The 20,864-nt window shown below is 42.6% G+C and overlaps 1 protein-coding gene across 36 annotated transcripts in view; it reads right to left on the bottom strand.

The window, feature by feature from the left end:
- The window catches only part of APBB2 (amyloid beta precursor protein binding family B member 2), a 381,591-nt gene that overhangs the window by 219,934 nt on the left and 140,793 nt on the right, over positions 1-20,864 (bottom strand). For 28 of the 36 annotated variants that reach the window (XM_086405998.1, XM_086405977.1, XM_086405990.1 and 25 more), the window contains one exon: positions 16,289-16,408. The exons of the other annotated variants lie outside the window; for them this stretch is intronic. The gene's annotated coding sequence lies outside the window, so the exon portion shown is untranslated. The remainder of the gene's footprint in view (positions 1-16,288; positions 16,409-20,864) is intronic. 36 annotated transcript variants of the gene reach the window in all.

Genomic DNA, 20,864 nt, shown 5'->3' with positions numbered 1-20,864 from the left:
CTTAAAATGTTATGCCATTTTCTTCCAACATGAAGAGTTTCGGTCAAAAAGTCTGAGAACAAGCTAGTTTTCTGTTGCTGTTTTCCTCTTTTTTTCTAGATGTCAAAAGGACTTTTCTTGCTCTTCATTTTAATCCAGTAATTTTACTAAAATATCTTGGCATTGGTTGTTCTAGGTTGATATCCTAAAATACATGATTTGCTTTTTTAAAAATGTGGTTTAAAATCTTTTTTCGGGAAAATTTTCTTGAAACTCAGTATTTTTTCCCTCACTTCAGTTTTCTTTTCCTATTATGGTATAGTCAATCTTCTTTTCCTATTTTTAATATTTGTCACCTTTTTCCAAATTTTATTTCTTTGTTCATTTCCTTTCAATTTTTAACTTCTTTCTCCTTTTCACCCTAGAATTCTCACCTTTGATTTCTCTTAGGTCAGTACTTGTGGTATTTACTTGATTTTGTGTCCTAACTTAGAATTTATTCCTAAAGTGATTTTTTAAAATTTCAAATTCTTTGAGCTCTGTCATTTTGTCTGGGATTTTTCTAATTCAATTGCTGTTCTGTCATGTTTTATATCATTTTTTAATAATCTCTTTTACTCTGAAATAATGTATTAGTTTTATTTTTTTAAGCATACCATTTTGGCACCTTCTCATAATCTATAAGATATTACTGTGTTCACTGTGTTCCTTTTTTTTAATGTTAAGTCTGTATAGGACTTAATCTTCTTAATGTTTTATAAAATTTCATGTAAGTACAGAAGACTGGCAAAGTTAATAAGTAGTTCATCAAGGAATGATTAGACAAGTTCATCAAAATGTTAACAGCAGTAATCTCTGGGTGGCAGGATTTAGGAAAGTGTCTTCTCCTGTTTCATATGTTGCTGATTTGTGTAAATTTTTTTATGATGAGTATGAAGCATTTTCATATTCAGAGCAAAAGAGTTATCTTCAATTTGAAAGAAATAAAGTGTGTACACGAAGATATATGAGTGTGCTCAGTCGCTCAGTTGTGTCCAACTCTTTGTTGACCCTATGGACTGGACTATAACCCTCCAGGCTCCTCTGTCCACTGAATTTTCCAGGCAAGAATACTGGAGTGAGTTCCTACTCCAGGGGATCTTCCTAATCCAGGGATTGAACTCACGCCTCTTGTGTCTCTTGCTTGGTGGGCAGACTCTTTACCACTGACCACTCACATATCATATACATTTAAAAATAAATATGTAAAGCAGCAGCAGCCCAGCCCAGCCCCCTACCTGCACTACCTATGTCTCCTATTCATAAACGAAGGCTCTGGGGTAAACGGTGATAAGGCTAAGTTTTACTAAGGAAGACAAGTTTAGAGTTTGTGAAAAGGAAGACAGCCACCACCCATCTGCTTTCCATGCTATATTTGACAGATTTTACTCTGCATCTCAGAAAACATGTTAATAGAACTTCTCGTGGTGAGAGGAAGGGATTAAAAAAGCAAAGAACCCTGTTGTGATAGTTTGGCACTATACAGAAATGGCTCACAGCGCCTGCAGTTCACGGAACAAAGATAACATCTTTTCATAAATCCACACTCCAAGCCATGCCAAATATGCACCCGAGAAATGCCGATGGCAGAGACAGCAAAGCACCAAACGGGACAATCCCAAACAAGAATGAGATGGAGACGTAATTTGCTTAACTGGGCCTTCATATATCTATTAGAGAAAACATAAGAGATGAACTGCCTCATAAAGCAGATGGTCTTCTCCAGTTCTTTTTCTTTTTTTTTTTTAAACAAGATAATTAAAGGAAACGAAAGAGCAAGGATCTTGTTAAATTGGCCAAGGAAAATGATTTCATCTGAAACAGAATGAGTGAGTTTTGGAAGAAAGGATTTCAAGTTTCCTGACAGAGCTGACTCAGGTCATTTGGTAATGCCTACATCAGAAAGGGAAGCCATTCCAAGGCTAACTGCCTTCTAGACAGTGTGGAACACCCTGGCAGCCCTATTAACAGAGGCAAGAGCGAGGCTGGAGGGGGACTGTGACCTTGTTGAAAGAACCCTGGAATAGGGAGTCAGGACACATGGGATTTGACATCTTGACTTGTGATTCTGAGGAATCTAGTTCACTTTGTCACCTGTTATTTTATTTTTTAGAGAAGCCCATTATTCATAGTAGTGAGAACAAAGGAAGTAACGAGGAAAATCTGTTTAACAAAGACTATAGCGCAAAATTATCAGTTTATAATGAGATTTTGTCTCAACTGCTAAACATCAAAGTCCCACTGTAGGGTATTGTTGCGAATTAAAAATCAGAGGAAAGGGGCTTCCCTGATGGTACAGAGGATGGGAATCCACCTGGCAATGCAGGGGACATGGGTTTGATCCCTGGTCTGGGAAGATTTGACAGGCTGTGGAGCAACTAAGCCCATACGCCACAACTACTGAGCGTGTGCGCTAAAGCCTGAGAGCTGCAACTACTGAGCCCCTGAGCCCTAGAGCCCGTGATCCAGAAGGAGAGAAGCCCCCACAGGGAGGGGCCCACGCGCTGCGACCAGCGCAGCCCCCACCTGCCGCAGCTTTTGCAGTAGCAAAGACCCCACGCAACAACAACACACACACCAAAATCAGCAGAAGGGAAATGAGGGTTCAGGTATTTTGAACTCAGTAGAAGAAGAGACTATGTCCATTTCTGTTCTCTTCTAAGCTCTAACACACTTTTTTGAGGGGAAGGAGAGGCAGATAAAAGTATACCCCAAAGGCAACTCAAGATTCCATGTCATATTCTTGACTGAGAGTGATAAGAGCCAAGGTCTTTTATGGTTTTGGCTGGGGTTCATCCAGAACAGGCTGTGCCCCTAAATGTCACCATGTATGGTTTGCCTAATGAGCCTGAATTTCTAACCAAAGCTCCAAGAATAATATTAAGCACTGGGTAACATTAAGTAACCAGCAATTGTTGAAGGTCTCCTCTGAGCTACACATACATACCATGCCCTACTGTTCTCAGACTCACAAGCCCTAGGAGGTAGAAATACCAGTATTCTCTTTTTGAAAGGACATGGAGCTACATCAAGGTTAGAAAACTTGCAAAACACCATGTAGCTAATAAGCTACAGAGCTCAGGCTCCAAGCCTGATCTACTGATTGTAGAATCCTTAGCTTAATAGTCTACTTACTGCCTCTTCCAGAAAGTGAAAAGAAGAAGCTGGTGAAGCAGCGACTCCAAAGGTCCCATTTACAGAGTTTATTGATTGCTCACCTGCTGGTTCCAGGATAAGGTGAATGTCTTAACCAAACCATTAAGAAATGGCTCCTTTCCCCCCGCCAAACAAAAGCAACATAGAGCTTTCCTCCTGACCTGTCTCCTCATAATCTCTGGAGCTCTCTTTCTCCCTAAATTCTTGAAATCCTTCCCCGTCTCTCCTTTGGACTTTTCCTGATGGTTCTAGCATCACTTCCCCAATCTCTCCCCATGAAAACCAAATCTGCTCTACATTTCAAAAACTGTAATTTAATCCCATTTCAACACATAATGCATATGAGTCAATCTTGATTTCACCATTGAGTGGCTTAGAAGAGATTTGGAAACTGAGTAATTTCTAGTACTTTTATCACACTGACTATTTACCAGGCATTGTTTTAAGACAAATATATTAACCACTTAAATCCTTAAAACCACACAGTGAGGAGGAAATTGTTATCACCCCCGTTTTACAGATGAGGAGCATGCGTGTGTGCTAAGCTGCTTCAATCGTGTCCAATTCTTTGCGACGCTATGGACTGTAGCCCACCAGGCTCCTCTGTCCATGGGGTTCTCCAGGCAGAAATACTGGAGTGGGTTGCCGGGCCCTCCTCGAGGGGATCCTCCCCACTGAGGGACTGAACCTATGTCTCTTGTGTTTCCTGAACTGGCAGGTGGGTTCTTTACCACTAGTGCCACCTGGGAAGCCCATAGATGAGGTAACAGGCAGCAAAGTACTGAGTAAGTGCTCCAGGTCACATCTGAAGCCAGCAGTGATGCTGCTTTGTTTATAACCTCTCTGACCTTCAGCTCGCTCATCTTGAAAATATGAACAGTAAAAACGTGGTTACCAGACAGAAGTGAAATAAACATGCACGAAGCAGTTTAACATAATACTTAGATTCCCTCGTCTCCCTCCAGCATTTTTGGGATCATTCTAAGGTACAATCCAGAAAACTTTAATTGGATGAGAACAGAGAGATAAGAGAAGAGCTCAGTATTCAGAAATGCTGTTCCATTTGTGCATCACAACACCCTTTTGATACAACACCCTTTTGATACACCCATTTTACAGATGAGAGACAAGAGAACCTGTGCATGGACTTTTCATGAATGACTAGACTGGACTTGGAACTCACATATGCATCCTGCCTTTGTAAGGTTTTTAAGGGGCTTGAGGACAGGGACAGCCCAGTCTTCTGGTCCCTTCATCTTCCCCTTACAGCCAGACCCTGAACAGTGCACACTGTATAAATTCCACAAACACCCAATGCTTATCTGACTTGCCAGGGTTACCTTTCCCTGGGAAATCAAGATGGAAAACCAAAATCAAATACAATAGATGCCAATCACACTTACTGACCCAGCACAATTAGCAACTCCTCTGATTAGAAGGGGAAAGAAGGATGAAGGAATGATAGAGGGAAGGAAAGGAGGAGGAAGAGAGGGAGGGAGGAGATGAAGAAAAGGAGAAGAAAACGCCCCAAACTGCAGAAACGGTGATGAAACAGAAAGCCAAATGGCAACTGCCATGTTCTTTCATCCACTTTAGGATTTTTTTTTTTTTCCTACAAGGGTATCAGCAACCGATCTTTCAACAGCTGCTGTCCCCAGAAGGGGGCACTGGGGCCTTCAGCTGGGACCTGCAGTTAGAGGTCTCAGAGAAGACCTGCCTGGCCACGATGGCCTTTCTCAGAAAGGAGGAGGAAAGAACACTGCTCTCAGCCCTGACCCGTGGACGGAGACCAGAACAGGGCGTTCCTCCCAACTCCGGATGCCCATTCACAAAGGAACACCACCGCCTCCTCCATCTCCAGCCGTGACCCACCCTCCCATCAAAACCTAAGGGCAGACAGGAAAGCGGAAGGCAAAGATCACTTCCAGAGAAGCTGAAACAAAGGTGACCCCCACCCATCATCTCTCCTGTTCTCCCACCCAATATTATTACACTGGGAAGAGGACAAGCAGCCTCAGAACTGTGAAGGTCACAAAGTGAATTAAAAATAACCGCTTAGACCTACTGTGAACCCAAAACCAGGCTAATACCGATGAGCTCGGGAGGGTACATAAACTCTGACATTTGTTTGGACACACTAACATTTTAGGGATCTTTTTCCCCAGACAGTTTTACCAGTGAGAAAAGAGGGCTCTGCACAAATAAATCATCACCTTCCCATCAAATCTCCTTCTCAATCTCCCTGATCCAGTTAGGCAGACAGCCAAGCAATATCTCAGTCATCTGTGACTCTGTCCCTCCCCAGCCCCCGTATGCAATTGGGGACCTGGCACCACTGATCCATCTCAGAAGCTCCTGGAATTCTCCTCCTTTCATTTCCACACCAAGCTTTTATTACTCTCCTGGAAGCCTTCAATCATCCCCTGATCGCCCTTCTGCCCTCATTCCAGTCCTCCTGCCCCCTGCTACCGATCCATCTTCTGAAGAAAATTCATCCCCTTTATCACCACCAGACCACATTCCCAGCGATTAAAAGTAGGACTCTAGGGCCAGACATGGGTTTGAATCCTGTCTCCATCACGTCCTCCCATCAGTGTCTCTTTGGGTTAAGTCATCTAACCTCCCAGTGCCTCAGTTTCCTCAAGTGTAAAATGGAGATGAGAGTGCCTATATCAAAGGCTTCTAGTGGGAATTAAACAGGCGAGGGCAGGTGAAGTACTCAGAATGCTGGTGGTAGAGTCAGGGCTATGTCAGTGTTAGCTATTATCATCATCAGTATTATTTTAAGAGCACCCCACTGGCTCCCAAATACAATCCCCACTCCACTGATGGGCTCTCGAGGTACTCCATGCACTGGCCCAAACTGGCCTGAACTTGTCCCTGATCTCCTCTACTGCCTGGCCCCAAAGGGCTGCCAGACTGGGCTCTGCACTCTTTCCTAAACTGCCTGAAATCATCCACCCCCAGGCTCCTACCAGTGCTCTGCCTGGGACTCCCTGCCTCCCACCAGTGCCTGTCAAGCCCTCACCAGCCCTTAAGGATGAGCCCAAAAGCAAACTCACCCAAGGTCATCTATCTGCCATCTGGATTCCAACATACAGCACTGAAGATGTTAGAGTCTAGAAAGTTTCATGGTCCTGATCCTACCTGCCCAAGAGTTATTAATCCTTTCTAGTCCACCTGAAAGAAACAACCTTCGTCCTCTCTGGGCTTCAGTTTCCTATCTGTAAAATGAAGAAGTCAGAACAGATGGCTTAAAAACCCTTCTTCTGAAGGCCCTTGGATTACACAAACACTGTTTCCTTGTTTCTTTGGGGAAATCTTTCATTAAAGAAGAGGGTGCACAGGGTAACCACATGTATTATTATTTTTTAAATGAATGACTAATTGTTATAGGTCAAGTTCTAAGGTTATGAAAAGAGTGGGATTTTATTAGATGATGTCTAAAATTCCTTTCTGGTTATAATTTGACGACCCTATGACTTACAGTCCCTTTTTTTCCTAACTGCTTAGAATACAATTTCATTTTATACTTTATATTATTCTCCATGATGCATACCAGAGAGCCATTTCTATTTTCCCCATGGAAAACAATGTGCTACACCCAAAGGCCAAGACAGTTAAAAATAAAATCCAAATTATTTCCCCTATCCTTCAATTCAGCAATCAAAAATTCCAGAGGAAGTGTTTTTTTTTTTTTTTCCCCATATAAATACAGAACAGCCCCCAAATTTCTTGAAACCACCAGGGTGGAACTTAGCCATAAAAAAGTTTGAAAAGCAGCAGAGAATTTAATAAGACCATTACCCTGAAATCCAATAAAGCCTGTTGGAGCTTCACATTTTTAAGAAATCAGACTATTTATGCTATTACCTCTAGTACTATTATAGTTTCCTACAAAGCCATAAATACACACAATGTAGTTCACCAGAACACTGACTAAGAGCATCATAAAAAAGACCATAAGGAAGATACTGGCCATGAAGTATGGCTCCGTGATACCTGCTGCAGCAGGCTCACACAGACAAGTTCATTTATTTTGAAAATTATATTTCTAAGGCCACAACTCATCACTTTCAAACTTTTAATAGAAGTTAAAATTTCCTTTTCAGAAACTGTTTTCCCATAGGCTAAAGGTCATACTGAATATCAAGGGGAGTTATACAGCTGTCACAGTGCACTGGACAAAGCTGATAACACCACATCTTCATATTTGCTTCAGTTAGCACTGAGTTCACCTTCAAGTATCAGAAACCTAACAAACATTGGATTCAACACACTGGAAGTGGTGGGAAGGCTCAGGGCTGCTAGTGTTGGTTCGACAAGAACAATGTCAGAGCAGGTATCTTTGTGAAGCTCTTGGCTTTTCCTTTCTGCTTGTTACCTTGTGGCGACATAAGGGTTGCTGTGCACTCACACGTCTTATCAGCACTTGAGGCAGAAAGCAGAGGAAAGCAAGGGATGGTACGGACAGGCTCATTTGTCAGGTTTCAGCAGAACAGTAAGTCTTTCTCAAAAATCTCATCCCCATCCCTGTGGAATAATTCTCAGGTCCCATTGACCAGGACTAGGTCACACGGCCACATTGGCTACAAGGAATGCTTAGAAGTCAGGAGTCAGAACTGGCATGTGTCTGAGGCTGATCACCACACCACCCTGAATTAAATCCAGATTCTAACAGTGAAAATGGAGCAGGATACAGGTACTGAGTGAGTGAGCAATTAATTGCATCTCCATTTTGAGTCTCCATCCCAGAAACAAGAAAGTCATTCATGGACTAGAGAAGGTAATTAATTACAATATTTCCAAAGTGTCTTCTGCTCCCCACACCAAAACCGTCTACTACATATAAAGTAAATTTGAATTTTATAAATTCAAGGCCTATATAAAAGCAAACAAACAAAAACTGTCTCATCTTTAGGTTTGTATGCTTTGGAATTTCTCCCTATATGTAAGCCAGGTATAAATTGGCAGTGAAAAGGCTAAAATGTAGCCATCAAGTCTTGCTGTTGTGAAGCCTGATCACAACCCAAACACTAAAAAGCTTTATCTCAGGTGGGGTTCATCTTCCCCTAGCCAGAAAAGCCATATTAGCTGCAGCTCAAATGTTCAAGGTACCAGATGAGGGAAAAGCATTCTAAATGTTCTTTCCCCACCTTACTTCTCCTCTGCTCTCAGCCTCCCCCCTTCCCCTGCCTGCTCAAACAGGTGCATCTGTTTACCCCCCTGGATCTCCCATGGGACCAGGCCACCCATCAATTTAATGTTCAGTGGGTTCCCAATGCTCTGAGGAAATGATCTAAACCCCTCACCAAGGCCCTAGAGTCTGCTTTAGCCCCGCCTCCTTCCCCATCCTCATACCCCACCAAGCCCACCACGACCCTATGCCGGGCCCACGCAGACTCCCTTTCCACCCCTTGAACTGTCTGTACTCCCACAGCCTGCACTGGGCTTTTCTCATTATCCACGTGGCTAGGCTCGTCCCCTCCTTCAGATCACAGATCAAATGCCACTTCTTCAGGAACATCTTTCCCTATGTCACTCCATGTCACGTGGGCCCTGCTCACTAACTCTCCATCATGCTACTGACTCCTCCACAGTATGTCCCACAGTCCATAATTATGTTCCCTGTCAGGTAGCTTCTCCACTCTCTGTCTCCATCACCAGGATGAATGGAAGTTCCCAGGGAACGGTGACCTTATCCACCTTATTCAGGGCTGTAGCCTCAGAGCCCAGCATCCAGCAAGTGCTCCAGACCGCTTCCTCTGCCCCTGCTTCCAGGACGGGCTGATGCGGCTGACCTCTAACTCCCGTCTGCATCGCTAACACTCCAGCTGGTGGTTTAATCACTCAGTCATGTCTGACCCTTTGCAACCCCATGGACTGTAGCCTCACAAGCTCCTCTGTTCATGGGATTTTCCAGTACTGGAGTGGGTTGCCATTCCCTTCTCCAGGGGATCTTCCTGACCCAGGGATCAAACGCATCTCCTGCTTTAGCAGGTGGATTCTTTACCACTGAGCCACCAGGGAAGCCCAACACCTCCATGTGGCCACCAAACAGACATGGCATCCTCAGAACCTGCTCCTCTGCAATCTGGACTCTGGAATTCTCTCTCTCACCAATAACATCTCTTGCTTGTAACCCTTTCCTACTCTCACATTGACCGGAGCAGGCAGCACAGTGGTTAAGAGCACACACCCAGGAGCCTGACTCTGGGGTTCAAATCCCAACTATACCACTTACTATGTAACCTTAAATAAGTTACTTATCTCATCTGTGCCTCAGTGTCCTTGTCTGTAACTGAGTGATAACAGTAGCATCTATGTCACAGAGACTTGTTGGAGGATTACAAGAACACACCTGAAGTGCTCAGAATAGTGTCTGGCTATTTAAGTGTCAGTCATCAATAGTAACAAAAATAGGCATTATTATGAACGTGCTTTGTTCTCACCAGGCTATGCACTCCAATGGACCTGTACTGTGTGACGATATCCCATTTCACATGCCCTTCAAATGCCACCCATGGCACCTGCAATCCCATAGCTGCTCTGCCATCTACATGATCAGAATCAGACCTATTCCCAAACCTTTGTGTCTGATCGGAGAAAGATGTTCTCTACATTTGATTTTTAGATCTTGAACTTCACTGATTACACATATCTTTACTAGCCTTCCTCTCCTCTAAATTGCTACATCACACAATTTGAGTCTACCTGATGCAGTTACTACCTTTAGTCATGTCTACCTATGAAAACATCAACTCTTTAAGGACCATATGTAACTCTTCTCAACCCTCCAGAAAAGCCAGCACAGCATTTATGAGTACAGCAGGTGTAGCATCAGTGCATCTGTTGACTGGCTCTGATCACCTGTCCAGTCTTAACTCCACTCTGTCACTCAACCAGGAAAAAAAAAAGAGAAGTCTACTTTGGTGACTCAGATGCTAAAGAATCTGCCTATAACACGGGAGACCCAGGTTCCATCCTTGGGTCTGGAAGAGTCCCTGGAGAAGTAAATGGCTACCCACTCCAGTATACCTGGATAATGAATCCCATGGCCAAAGGAACCTAGGGGGCTGCAGTCCATGGGGCTGCAAAGAGTTGGACACAACTGAGTGACTAAAGTTTTGCTTAAATTGGACCCTTCAGTGTGAAAAACAGTGACTTAAAAAACAAAAAACTCTTCTATCTGCTGATGTTCAGGAAACCCTCTTTACCCCTAACCAAGCCCCAGTCACAAGGATAAGATGGTAGCAGATATGCATGATTTAGCCAAGTCATGGTGGATTTATTGGTATCAAACTCCAAATGAGCAATATGTAACTTAAGCTTTTTGAGGAATGTTCTTGTACTCTAAGAGACGGGGATCAACTGTTTTTCTTCTCATAATTGGACAGTCCCAAGAAAGAACTCAAAGGAGAAATCAAGAGTAAGCCCATGGATTGAAGTATTTTCCATAAAACTGAGAGAGAGAAAATGACTAAAAAGTCTAAACATAGCTTTAACAAAACATTCTTAACAGACTATTCAAATAGCTTGCTAGTTTCTATTTCTATATACTCTATTATCTATCCATCCATCCACCCACATTCTCATACAAGGAAGGTCTAGAAGGTACAGATGCTAACAACACACTTGTGAGTCTGACCTATCTTGTGAGTCTGATATATACCAAGTCATTCCTTTCAGAATTCTATGGGTTTCATTATGCACTGGTTTTCATGACCGTCATTCAGTTCACCCAAGTTCACTTCCCCAAAGAACAATGTCAAATTTGCACAAATGAGCAAATGTCCAAGAAACCTGGAAAAACAATTCTATTTTCTTTGGCTTCAAAATTGCCCCATAAAGTTGCTTATTTCTCTTCTTTCCTTTCCAAAAGCTCCCATAAGATGGGTCTTAATGCCCCAGTCTGGCTGGGACATTTTCACCCAGTTACTCCCCTAGCAGAGTGCTGTGGCCACCTCCCCAAGGATAACACACCCTTCTTATCTCTCCCTGAGTCAAAGCCTGCCCACGTAGCCAGAAGGCTATCCATCCCCACCAACCCAATCCTCTTCACATGGGGTGTGAGGAAAAGGCTGCTCAGAACCCCTACAGTTATCCTAGACATGCAGGTACTCACTACACTCTACCAACAGGTTCCCCTTGCTGCAAGAAAGCTAGTGTTTGGAAAGAGAAATGGGACGCACACTCAGCTCTCCAAGAACTATTCTGCCATGTTTTTCAGAGTCTCCTTCTGCAACCAACACAGACGCCAAGCGGGCTTCCTTCCAGGATGTTGACTCCTACCACTGAAGACCTGACATGAGGCTACTTCATTCCCTTCTCCCTGTTCCTGCAGAGGAAAGCACTAGATCCACAGCATCCTTGTGAAAGGAGAACTTTTTTTTTATGACAACAAAATAAGACCTCAAATCTCTAGCTTGGAAGAAACAGATTAGAGAAGGATTTTTAAAAAAGAAAAATACCTACAAAGAAGGGATTTTTAACTTGGACGACTGAACTTTGGACAATTCTTCTTCAGAGTAAGATAAATATATAGAAGTAACCTTTCTTTATTACTCGTAAAGTCAAGATAGACCCTTACTTACTAGGACATGAAATATGTTTCCATATTTATAAATAACCTAAAAATACTGCTAGGATACAGGCCTCATAAAACAACTTCACAGCTTCGGTTCACATAACATCTGACAATCTACAGCCTGACCTACTGATTTCGAGCTGTGCACGGAAAGTGGTATTCCACGAAGAATGAGGTGTCCATCATTGAGACTGCAGCTCACTAAACTACACAAGTGTGGTTACTCAGGTACAAGGCAACTCAGTAAAAGGATCTGCAGAACACCCATCCGCCGAAGTAATATTTATTTAACTCCTACTTCTATTTAAAGTTCTAAGGAAATAGGGATTATAATCAGATGATTCAAAAGGCTTAAAAATCCTTTAATCAGACTGCAGCGGTAAAGTTTATAGTCAATATGGTAAGCAAAGATGACAAAAAAAAAAAGACTGCCTATTTCAAATACATGAAAAAACTGAATAAGATCTAACAACTTTTTAAGTACAAAGAAAACAAGTCAAAATCATGAGAAATAAATCCCTGGGCCAGAACTGAAAATGGAAATCAGAGTCAGTGGAGAAAGCTGAAGCTTTGAAGACTTAAAGGCTACTAGAGTCACTATCGGAGAAGGCAATGGCAACCCACTCCAGTGTTCTTGCCTGGAGAATCCCAGGGACGGGGGAGCCTGGTGGGCTGCCGTCTATGGGGTTGCACAGAGTCGGACACGACCGAAGCGACTTAGCAGCAGTAGCAGCAGCAGCAGAGTTACTATATGATCCAGCAATCCCACTTCAGGGCATGTATCTAGAGAAAACCCTAATTCTAAAAGATACATGCACCCCAAAGTTCACTGCAGAACTATTTACAATAGCCAAGACATGGAAACAAAAATGTCCATCAGCACAGGAATGGCTAAAGAAGACATGATGCGTATATACAATGGAATATTACTCAGCCATGAGCTGGCGAAATGGCAAAGAATCTGCCTACCAATGCAGGAGTTGCAAGAGGTAGGGGTTCGATCCCTGGGTTGAGAGGATCCCCTGGAGAAGGAAATGGCAACCTACTCCAGTATTCTTGTCTGGAAACTTCCATGGACAGAGGAGTCTGGTGGACTGCAATTCACAGGGTCACAAAGATTTGGACACAACTAAGCACCCATGCATTACTCAGCTATAAAAAAAAAGAATGAAATAATGCCATTTGCAACAACATGGATGAACCTATCATGCTAAGTGAAGTTAGTCAGACAAAGACAAACATCATATATCACTTATATGTGGAACCTAAAAATTTGGTACAAATGACTTATTTACAAAACAGTGCTGCAATTCATGGGGTCGCAAAGAGTCAGACACGACTGAGTGACTGAACTGAACAGACTCACAGACTTAGAAAACAAACTTATAGTTACCAAAGGGGAAAGATGCAGGGGAGGGATAAATTAGGAATTTGGGATTAACACATACATACTGCTGCTGCTGCTAAGTCGCTTCAGTCGTGTCCGACTCTGTGCGACCCCATAGACGGCAGCCCACCAGGCTCCCCCGTCCCTGGGATTCTCCAGGCAAGAACACTGGAGTGGGTTGCCATTTCCTTCTCCGACGCATGAAAGTGAAAAGTGAAAGTGAAGTCACTCAGTCATGTCCGACTCTTAGTGACCCCATGGACTGCAGCCCACCAGGCTCCTCCATCCATGGGATTTTCCAGGCAAGAGTACTGGAACACATACACACTACTATATATAAAATAATCAATACAAACATGCTGCTGCTGCTGCTGCTAAATTGCTTCAGTCGAACATGCTGCTATATATAAAATAGATAATACTGTAGAGCACAGGGAACTCTATGCAATGTTCTATAATTACCTACATGGGAAAAGAATCTGAAAAAGAATGGATTTATGTATATGTATAACTGATTCACTTTGCTGTATACCAGAATCTAACACAACACTGTAGAACAACTATCTTCCAATATAAAATAAAAATTAAATTAAAAATTTCTATATTAAACATATATTACTTGCATGATTTTTAAAGCGCTGTTTCTATATTATTATACTCTTTCTATCTGAAGTTCTCTCTTAGGGCCTTCAGATTACCTGTAGTTACTGGGTTCAAATAATGGATAAAAAAAGGAGATTTGAGACAGATATCAGCATCATTTGATGCTGAATCTTTTAGGCTTCTAAGACCATATTATTGAAAGATATGGCGTGGAGAACAGATAAGTGGACAATATCTAAATAAGTGATCACCCAAGTGATGACCAGGTCACTAGAAAGTCTGGCGGGAGGAAAGAACACAAGCAGAAGGCAGTAAATCTGGGCTCAAACTGCAACTATGCCCTGTCGAGTTACTCTGTTGCTTCAAGCCTCAGTTTTCTCATCTGTGAAGTGAGGATGATAATATGAACTTTCCAAAGCATATCCCCCTTGAAGCAAAGAATTTCTAGCAATTTCACGACGCAGAGAGTGGCACAGAGTAGAAGAACAAACAAAATCCACGTCTTTCATTGCTGAGAACAGAGGAAGTCAAGGAGAGAAGGTCAAAAGAAATAATCGTATGTGCCTCATACTGTTGAAACTTTTTAAATGGCAATTCCTTAAGAAAGGGAGGAAGTGTCCACAACTGTGAGTGGGAGAGAAGGGAGGGCAAGAGAGCCAGGGCAGGCAAGCAGTCCGGGGCCCAGCACACTGATGGCCCTCGAGGCCTTGCTCACACCCTCTTGGGCTTGGCCCAAATGAGCAGGTCAACACTTGTGAATTTCCTAAGGTAATTCACTTCTTCTGCCCCAAGAACCCACATTTTAAAATTTTAACCATTTTAAAGGAAGAATTTCCTCGAAATATATCAGACTGAACCATAAGCAATCATAGGCTTCCCTCGTGGCTCAGTTGGTAAAGAATCTGCCTGCAGTGCAGGAGACCCAGGTTCAGTCCCTGGGTGGGGAAGATCCTCTGGAAAACGGGATGGTTACCTACTTCAGTATTCTTGCCTGGAGAATTCCATGGCCAGAGGAGCCTGGTGGGCTATAATCCGTGGGGTCACAGAGTCAGATATGATGTGGCGACTAAACCATCACATAAGCAATCAGCATTTTTGTAGGTCAAAAACAGCTGAATATTAACAATTTCATATGGTTCAACAGTAGTACACGCCTTCAAAATATTTCTATGGCAGACATAGGCAACATTTTTTCTTAACAGGTCAAATTGTAGATATTTTAGGCTCTGAGGGCCAAGAAGCAAAAACAGAGATTAGGCAGGTAGCCATTCAAAGATATAAAAACCCTTGTTAGTCCCTACAAAAACAGGAATGGGCTGGATTTGACTCAAGGGCCACCCTTTGCCAATCTCCGTTTTACAGTATCACAAGGGTGAACTTTTTCTGATTATGTTCACTATGAAAATCGCTAATTTTAGGGTAATAGAGTGATGCCCTTGAAGGATACGGAAGTGGATGTGTAAAGGCCATTGCTCCCACCAGTGGCTTTAACGCTGGTGTGCTTGGTCTGAGCCCCAACTCTGCTGTCAGCTCTCCCTTCCGCTACTTCTTCTAATGACCTGGCTTATTTTAGAAGCAATTGTCTGGGGGAAGGGTTGAGGGTGGTTCTAACTTTTCTATGAAGGCAAAAAAAAGGAAATGTACAAGGAAATGGGGCTTAAGGGTGACTATGAATAAACATAACTACAGGATGGGGAGCACAAGCACTCCAAGGAATTGCCCAAAACACATCCCTGATTTGAAGCCAAAACTCCAGAGGTCCAAAGGATGCAAAAAAAAAAAAAAAAGTAAATACCTAAAGAGCTGGCCTAAGGTTTAGAGACTAAAGGGGGCAAAAAATAAGTCTGAGACAGACTATACTTTATAGAAATAAGAGATCATTAAATGCGCAACGACCATGTTTCTACTAAGTTAATCAGAGTGGGATCAAACAGGAAAAGGCTGCATTTGTGGACATTCCCAAAAGACTAATACTGGAAAAAGGGAACTGTTGTGAGACACAGTAAGTCATCACTGGGGGAATCAACACTTTCCTCCTGTGGAGAACGGTAAGATATTAAAGTTGGGAACTCTCTCGCCAACATGTATTCAACAGTGACATACCCTGAGGACCTCTTCCAGGTCCATGAATTTTTTTATTTCAAAGGTATTTTTTAAGTCACTGGGAAGTATTTCTAATTTACGGCATTGCTATTGTTTCAAATGTTATATATTGCAATGAAAAAGGAAAGCTTCAACAAACAAGCAGGAAAAAAAACAAAACCTATGTGTAAGTGGATATACTGAAACAGAAAAGAGAAACTGCTGATACACACTTCTGGTCTGTCTTATAGGGCCACTGATTCATAAAAATCCTAATTTAGGTAACATTTTCCATCATTCAATATTAAAAACTTACCCTAGAGCAATCCATTCTCCTGCATTTCTGAATACTCTCATGTATATCTTATAAACCTTCACCAGTTCAGTACCCTGCTATATTCTACACGGAAAATTAAAGGGGGTTAAAAAAAGAGAGAGACAAATCCCATACGTACATGAGCTGCCTGGATGACAGTGAGCCTCTGGGTACCGTCTGCCCATAGCGACGACCAGTCAGCACATTGTCAGGGACCCCGGCAGTTTCCAAGTACTCAGGAAAGACTGAGATGGTTAAGCTGTTATAGGAGGGAGACAAAAAGAAAAAAAAAAAAAAGAGAAAAAAAAAAAAAGATTTAGGATAATGATTGCATTTTTTTTTTCATTAAAATGCTAATGATGACCACAAATTTCCAGATAACCAGGTTGATGAATTATTCATGGTCACATCCAAGATGAAGTCTCCCTGCCACTGCCGGAAGGCCCAGAGCATGCTGATAATTAGCATGTGGGCCCTCTACTGAGTGTGACAGAAGTACAGGTGACCACAAGTCTGTCCATCAGTGCTGGCCCTCACTGGCCCTCTTGAGAAAACGAGATGACCCCACCCACACTGACGCTTTCTCATCTCACTCTTCCTTCACATCAAGGAATAGCACTAGCCTGGCTCTTTGTTGTGACATCTAAACTCATACCCTATAAAAACTTGAAAAGCTTGAAAGGAGACATGAGATTTTCTGTATTGAGCAAAAAAAAAAAAATCCAATTTTTAAAAACTTTTCATTGAAGTAAAACATATAGAAAATGACACATACCACACACGGACAGCTCAATGAATTTTCTTAAACTGAACACCAGATCAAAACCCAAAACATTAGCAGCACCCCAGAAGCCCCACTTCGTGCCCCCTTGTAAAGGTACTACTCTGCATGGATTACTTTTGCCCAGTTTTGTAGACAAATTGATTCAATGTCCTTATCAATTTTTCACTTAAAAATCATTCACTGGACACCTCCTATATGTGAAGCACTGTGCCAGGCTCGAGAGCTACAGAGATAAGACACTGTCTCTGTCTTTAAGGAAAGCAAAGTCTATTGGGACCGAGAAACACACACAAATGATCCCCAAAGGGCAGTGGGATGCACACAGTGACTCAGATTCATGGCAAGCAGCCCAGAAATAGAGAAGCAGGGAAGACTTTCAAATACAAGGGAGCCTAGCATGTCCTCAGGCTGAGTAGGACTCAGCCAAGCTGGGAGTGGGAGACCGGACAACGGAAAAGGCAGAAGTAAGAAACTGCATAGCATAACTCAGTGTTGCTAGACTCTCCAGGGTGAAGCCAGGAAAGAAGCTGGAGCCAGACCGCACCCTTGTATACAAATTCAAAACCTTTGAACTGGCTGCAGAGAGCCACTGAGGGATCAGATCTGAGTTTCAGATCCATTACTTTCTGGATGGATTCACCGAGGGCAGAGCAGAGGCAAGGAGACCAGTAGGGACAGTTTGGTTGTCAGGTAGGAGAGGAACGGGTAAGATTAGGGCATGGAGGTAGGTGGTGAAGGAAAAAGGGGAGAAGAGTTAGTACTTGAAACATCCAGATACTAAAAGCAGAACAACATGGTACTTGACTCCATGTGGGTGGATGACAGCGACAATAGAGGTAAAGAATACTAGTGAATGAACGAGTTTAATAAGGAAGACAGTGGGTTTAGTTTGGTGCGTTAGAAACTGAGATGTAGAAGATTTGGGTGAGGACTTCCAGATATTCTTGAGTGTGAAGGTTGGCAAAGAAACCTGAGCAGAACATAAAAGTGGTTATTACATAGAAAGCAGCAGAAATTAGATTAGCAGGTGAGATCACTGAGGGAATATGGGTAGAGGGAGACAACTGGAGGCTTAGTGCTAAAAGCAGAAGCCTAGAGAACACAATGATAGGGAGAGGAAAAAGACCTTGTGAAAAAGACCAAAGAAGACAGTCAGAGAGGTACCACGGAAGACAATGAGATGATTAAAGACAAGAAATGAAAAATACAGCTTTGGATTTGACACTTCAGCAGCCATGGGCCACCTTGATTGAAGGTGGTTTCATTGAGGTGGTGGAGGCAGAGATAACAGAGCAAGTAAGAGAAGAGAAAGGAGAATGAGCAGTTGTTGGAAGAGACTGGTGCTAATGGAAGTCGACTGATTAGCTGAAGGAATCAGTAGAGAGAGAAAGGGTGAGCGTTCAAGAGGGAGAGATAAGAACAGGATAATGACCCAAAGAAGGCGGGTAAAAGGGTTAGGATGACAAATGAAAGAGCTGACCTTAAGAGGAAGCGGAATCTACAACTCTCTGACATTAGAAGAATAGTAGAACTAAAAGAATAAAACAAATCTGGTTATGGTAAGTTTGAAGGTAACAGCATTGGTGGGATATTAGAGGCAATGGACCAAATGACATCAACATTGTAGACAAAATAGTTGCCATGTCTCTTTGCGAAGAATAAGTTGACACAAATGGTTTGATGCCACAGATCCTGAAAATCTTGATATTGGGCTATCCTCTAAAATTAAAGTAGCCTAACCCTGTTTTAAGGTAAATAAACATAGCCAGTACGAATCAAGACAGGAAGGGGCATTTGCAAGATCAGCACACCCACAGCAGAACCTATTAGTACTAAAAGAAACAGCACACGAGCAAAAGATTCAGATGAATTCACCTCTTAAAATGATTTTTGATCTCAGCGCCAAGCTTTCCAAAGATTTACACATAGTTTCATTAAGTGAAACCACGACCCACGATCTTACAGGCTTCTTAAGATGCTCCCATTCAGACTAATCTAATGAGAATGAAGTCATGGCATCTGAAAGAAAAGGCAAGAGGAGGAGGCTGGCGCTGGCAGTGGCACCTGCCCGTGATTTCCTAGTGAAATGTCCCTTAAGATGTCACCCTGCTCCAGTCTCTTGCCCACGCTCCCACCTCAGCTTCTGGCAAGTCTGGAAGTGGGTGGAGTAGCTTGGCTCTTGAAAAGAGCTCCAACAATGCCAAGTGTAGCAAGGTTCATTAGAAAGTCTAATGCGATGGAAAACACCTTATAAAGTAGCTTTTCTGTTCTCCAAGCAACCTTTGTGATCTCACAAACCCCAAGGCTGCTCGGGAACTAGTCCGTTTTGGTTACGTGACCATATCTACCGGCCATCGTTGGAGGATGACAGAATATCAGAATTGTAGATAAACACATGATTATCCTTAAAGTCAGCCAGAACAGAGAAGGTTACAGAGCCATGAGATGCCTATGGACTGTGTCATTCATCTCTGCATCCCTGGGGCACAGGGGATATAGCAAGCAGTCCATAAATATGGAATCAATCGATAAACCAATATATAAGTGAAGAGTTCTCACAACCAGGAGATAAAGAGGCCAATTAAATGGTGAGGACAGAATTACTCTTTCTATTCCTTCTTTTCCCACCCTGATGTCAGAGCCAAGCTGCAAATCGCTTTCAATCGCACTCACTTTCCTTTCCATAGAAGAAACTCTTTATGAACTCATAAATAAATATTGTGTAAGTAAGAGAGATCAGAAATCATGAAAAACAATATGCCTCTTAAAAGGGAAAATAAGTAGGTGCAAACATTTTGTGCACACAAAGAAATAGAAATTGCCCACTTTACATCTGCCTTCTTTGTTATCCTTCAGTGAGAAAGACAGAACATCATTACTCTTAACAGCAGGGTGCCTCTCCTCCTACTGCTCACTCACACAAGCCACCCGCTCAGCTTCAACCCACTGGGGCAACAGATCCTAATGAGATAATCAAGTCTCGCTTCCTTAAAAATTCTGATCCTGACATGGATTTGTATTATTCATCATCTCACTTCTTTTACGGCACATAAGCTCTGAGGTATCACTGATCACAGTGAACACATTTCACACATGACAAGAAGCACACTGTAGTATTGTCTGGAGACAACTTTAAGGACAAAGTTCCCCAAAGGAAGGAATTGTAGGTGGTTGTTTTGTCTGTTAGTACGCACTCTGTGCTTCTGAACTGTTAAAAAATCACTCAGTAACTCGGTCCTGGAACACTGACTGTTTCTGCCCATCTGAATAGCAATATATAGAGAAGGAAACAGATCTAGAACATTACCATCTTTTTTCTATTCTTGATTAAGGATCTAGGAGACCAGGGCTTCCCTGGTGGGTCAGTGGTGAAGAATCCACCTGGCAATGCAGGAGACATGGGTTCGATCCCTGTTCCAGGAAGACCCCACATGCTGTGGAGCAACTAAACCCATGACCACAACGAAAGAGCCTGTGCTCTGGAGCCCACAAGCCACAATTACTGAGCCCTTGCGCTGCAACTACTGAAGTCTGAGTACCCTAGAGCCTGCAACAAGAAGCCACCGCAATGAGAAACCAGAGCACCGCAACTAGAGAGTCGCCCCTGCTCACAGCAACTAGAGAAAAGCATGCACAGCCCAAAATACATTAATTATTCAAAAAGAGAAAAAAGAATCCAGGAGACCAAGATGAACAATACACTATTCACTTGAATGCAAGCCACCAAGGAGAGGAAAGGAATATTTATGCCAGTACACAAAGTGTTTAGTGTGCAACTTTTTAATTACTATATTTATGATACTATCCATAATATATTCACTAACACAAATGCTCTCTACAGGGACATTAATCCTCAACAAATACATTAACGCTTCCCTTCTCTCCCCCAAATTCTTATTATGCTGACATGGGGCAAAAATGCCAAGAATTC

This window comes from Bos grunniens, chromosome 6 (genome assembly GCF_055505025.1).
Source record: "Bos grunniens cultivar Pamir isolate PY7600 chromosome 6, Bosgru_T2T1.0, whole genome shotgun sequence".
NCBI lineage: Eukaryota > Metazoa > Chordata > Mammalia > Artiodactyla > Bovidae > Bos > Bos grunniens.
The sequence above is the reverse complement of the archived record's forward strand: the minus strand, read 5'-3'. Positions and strand labels throughout refer to the sequence as shown.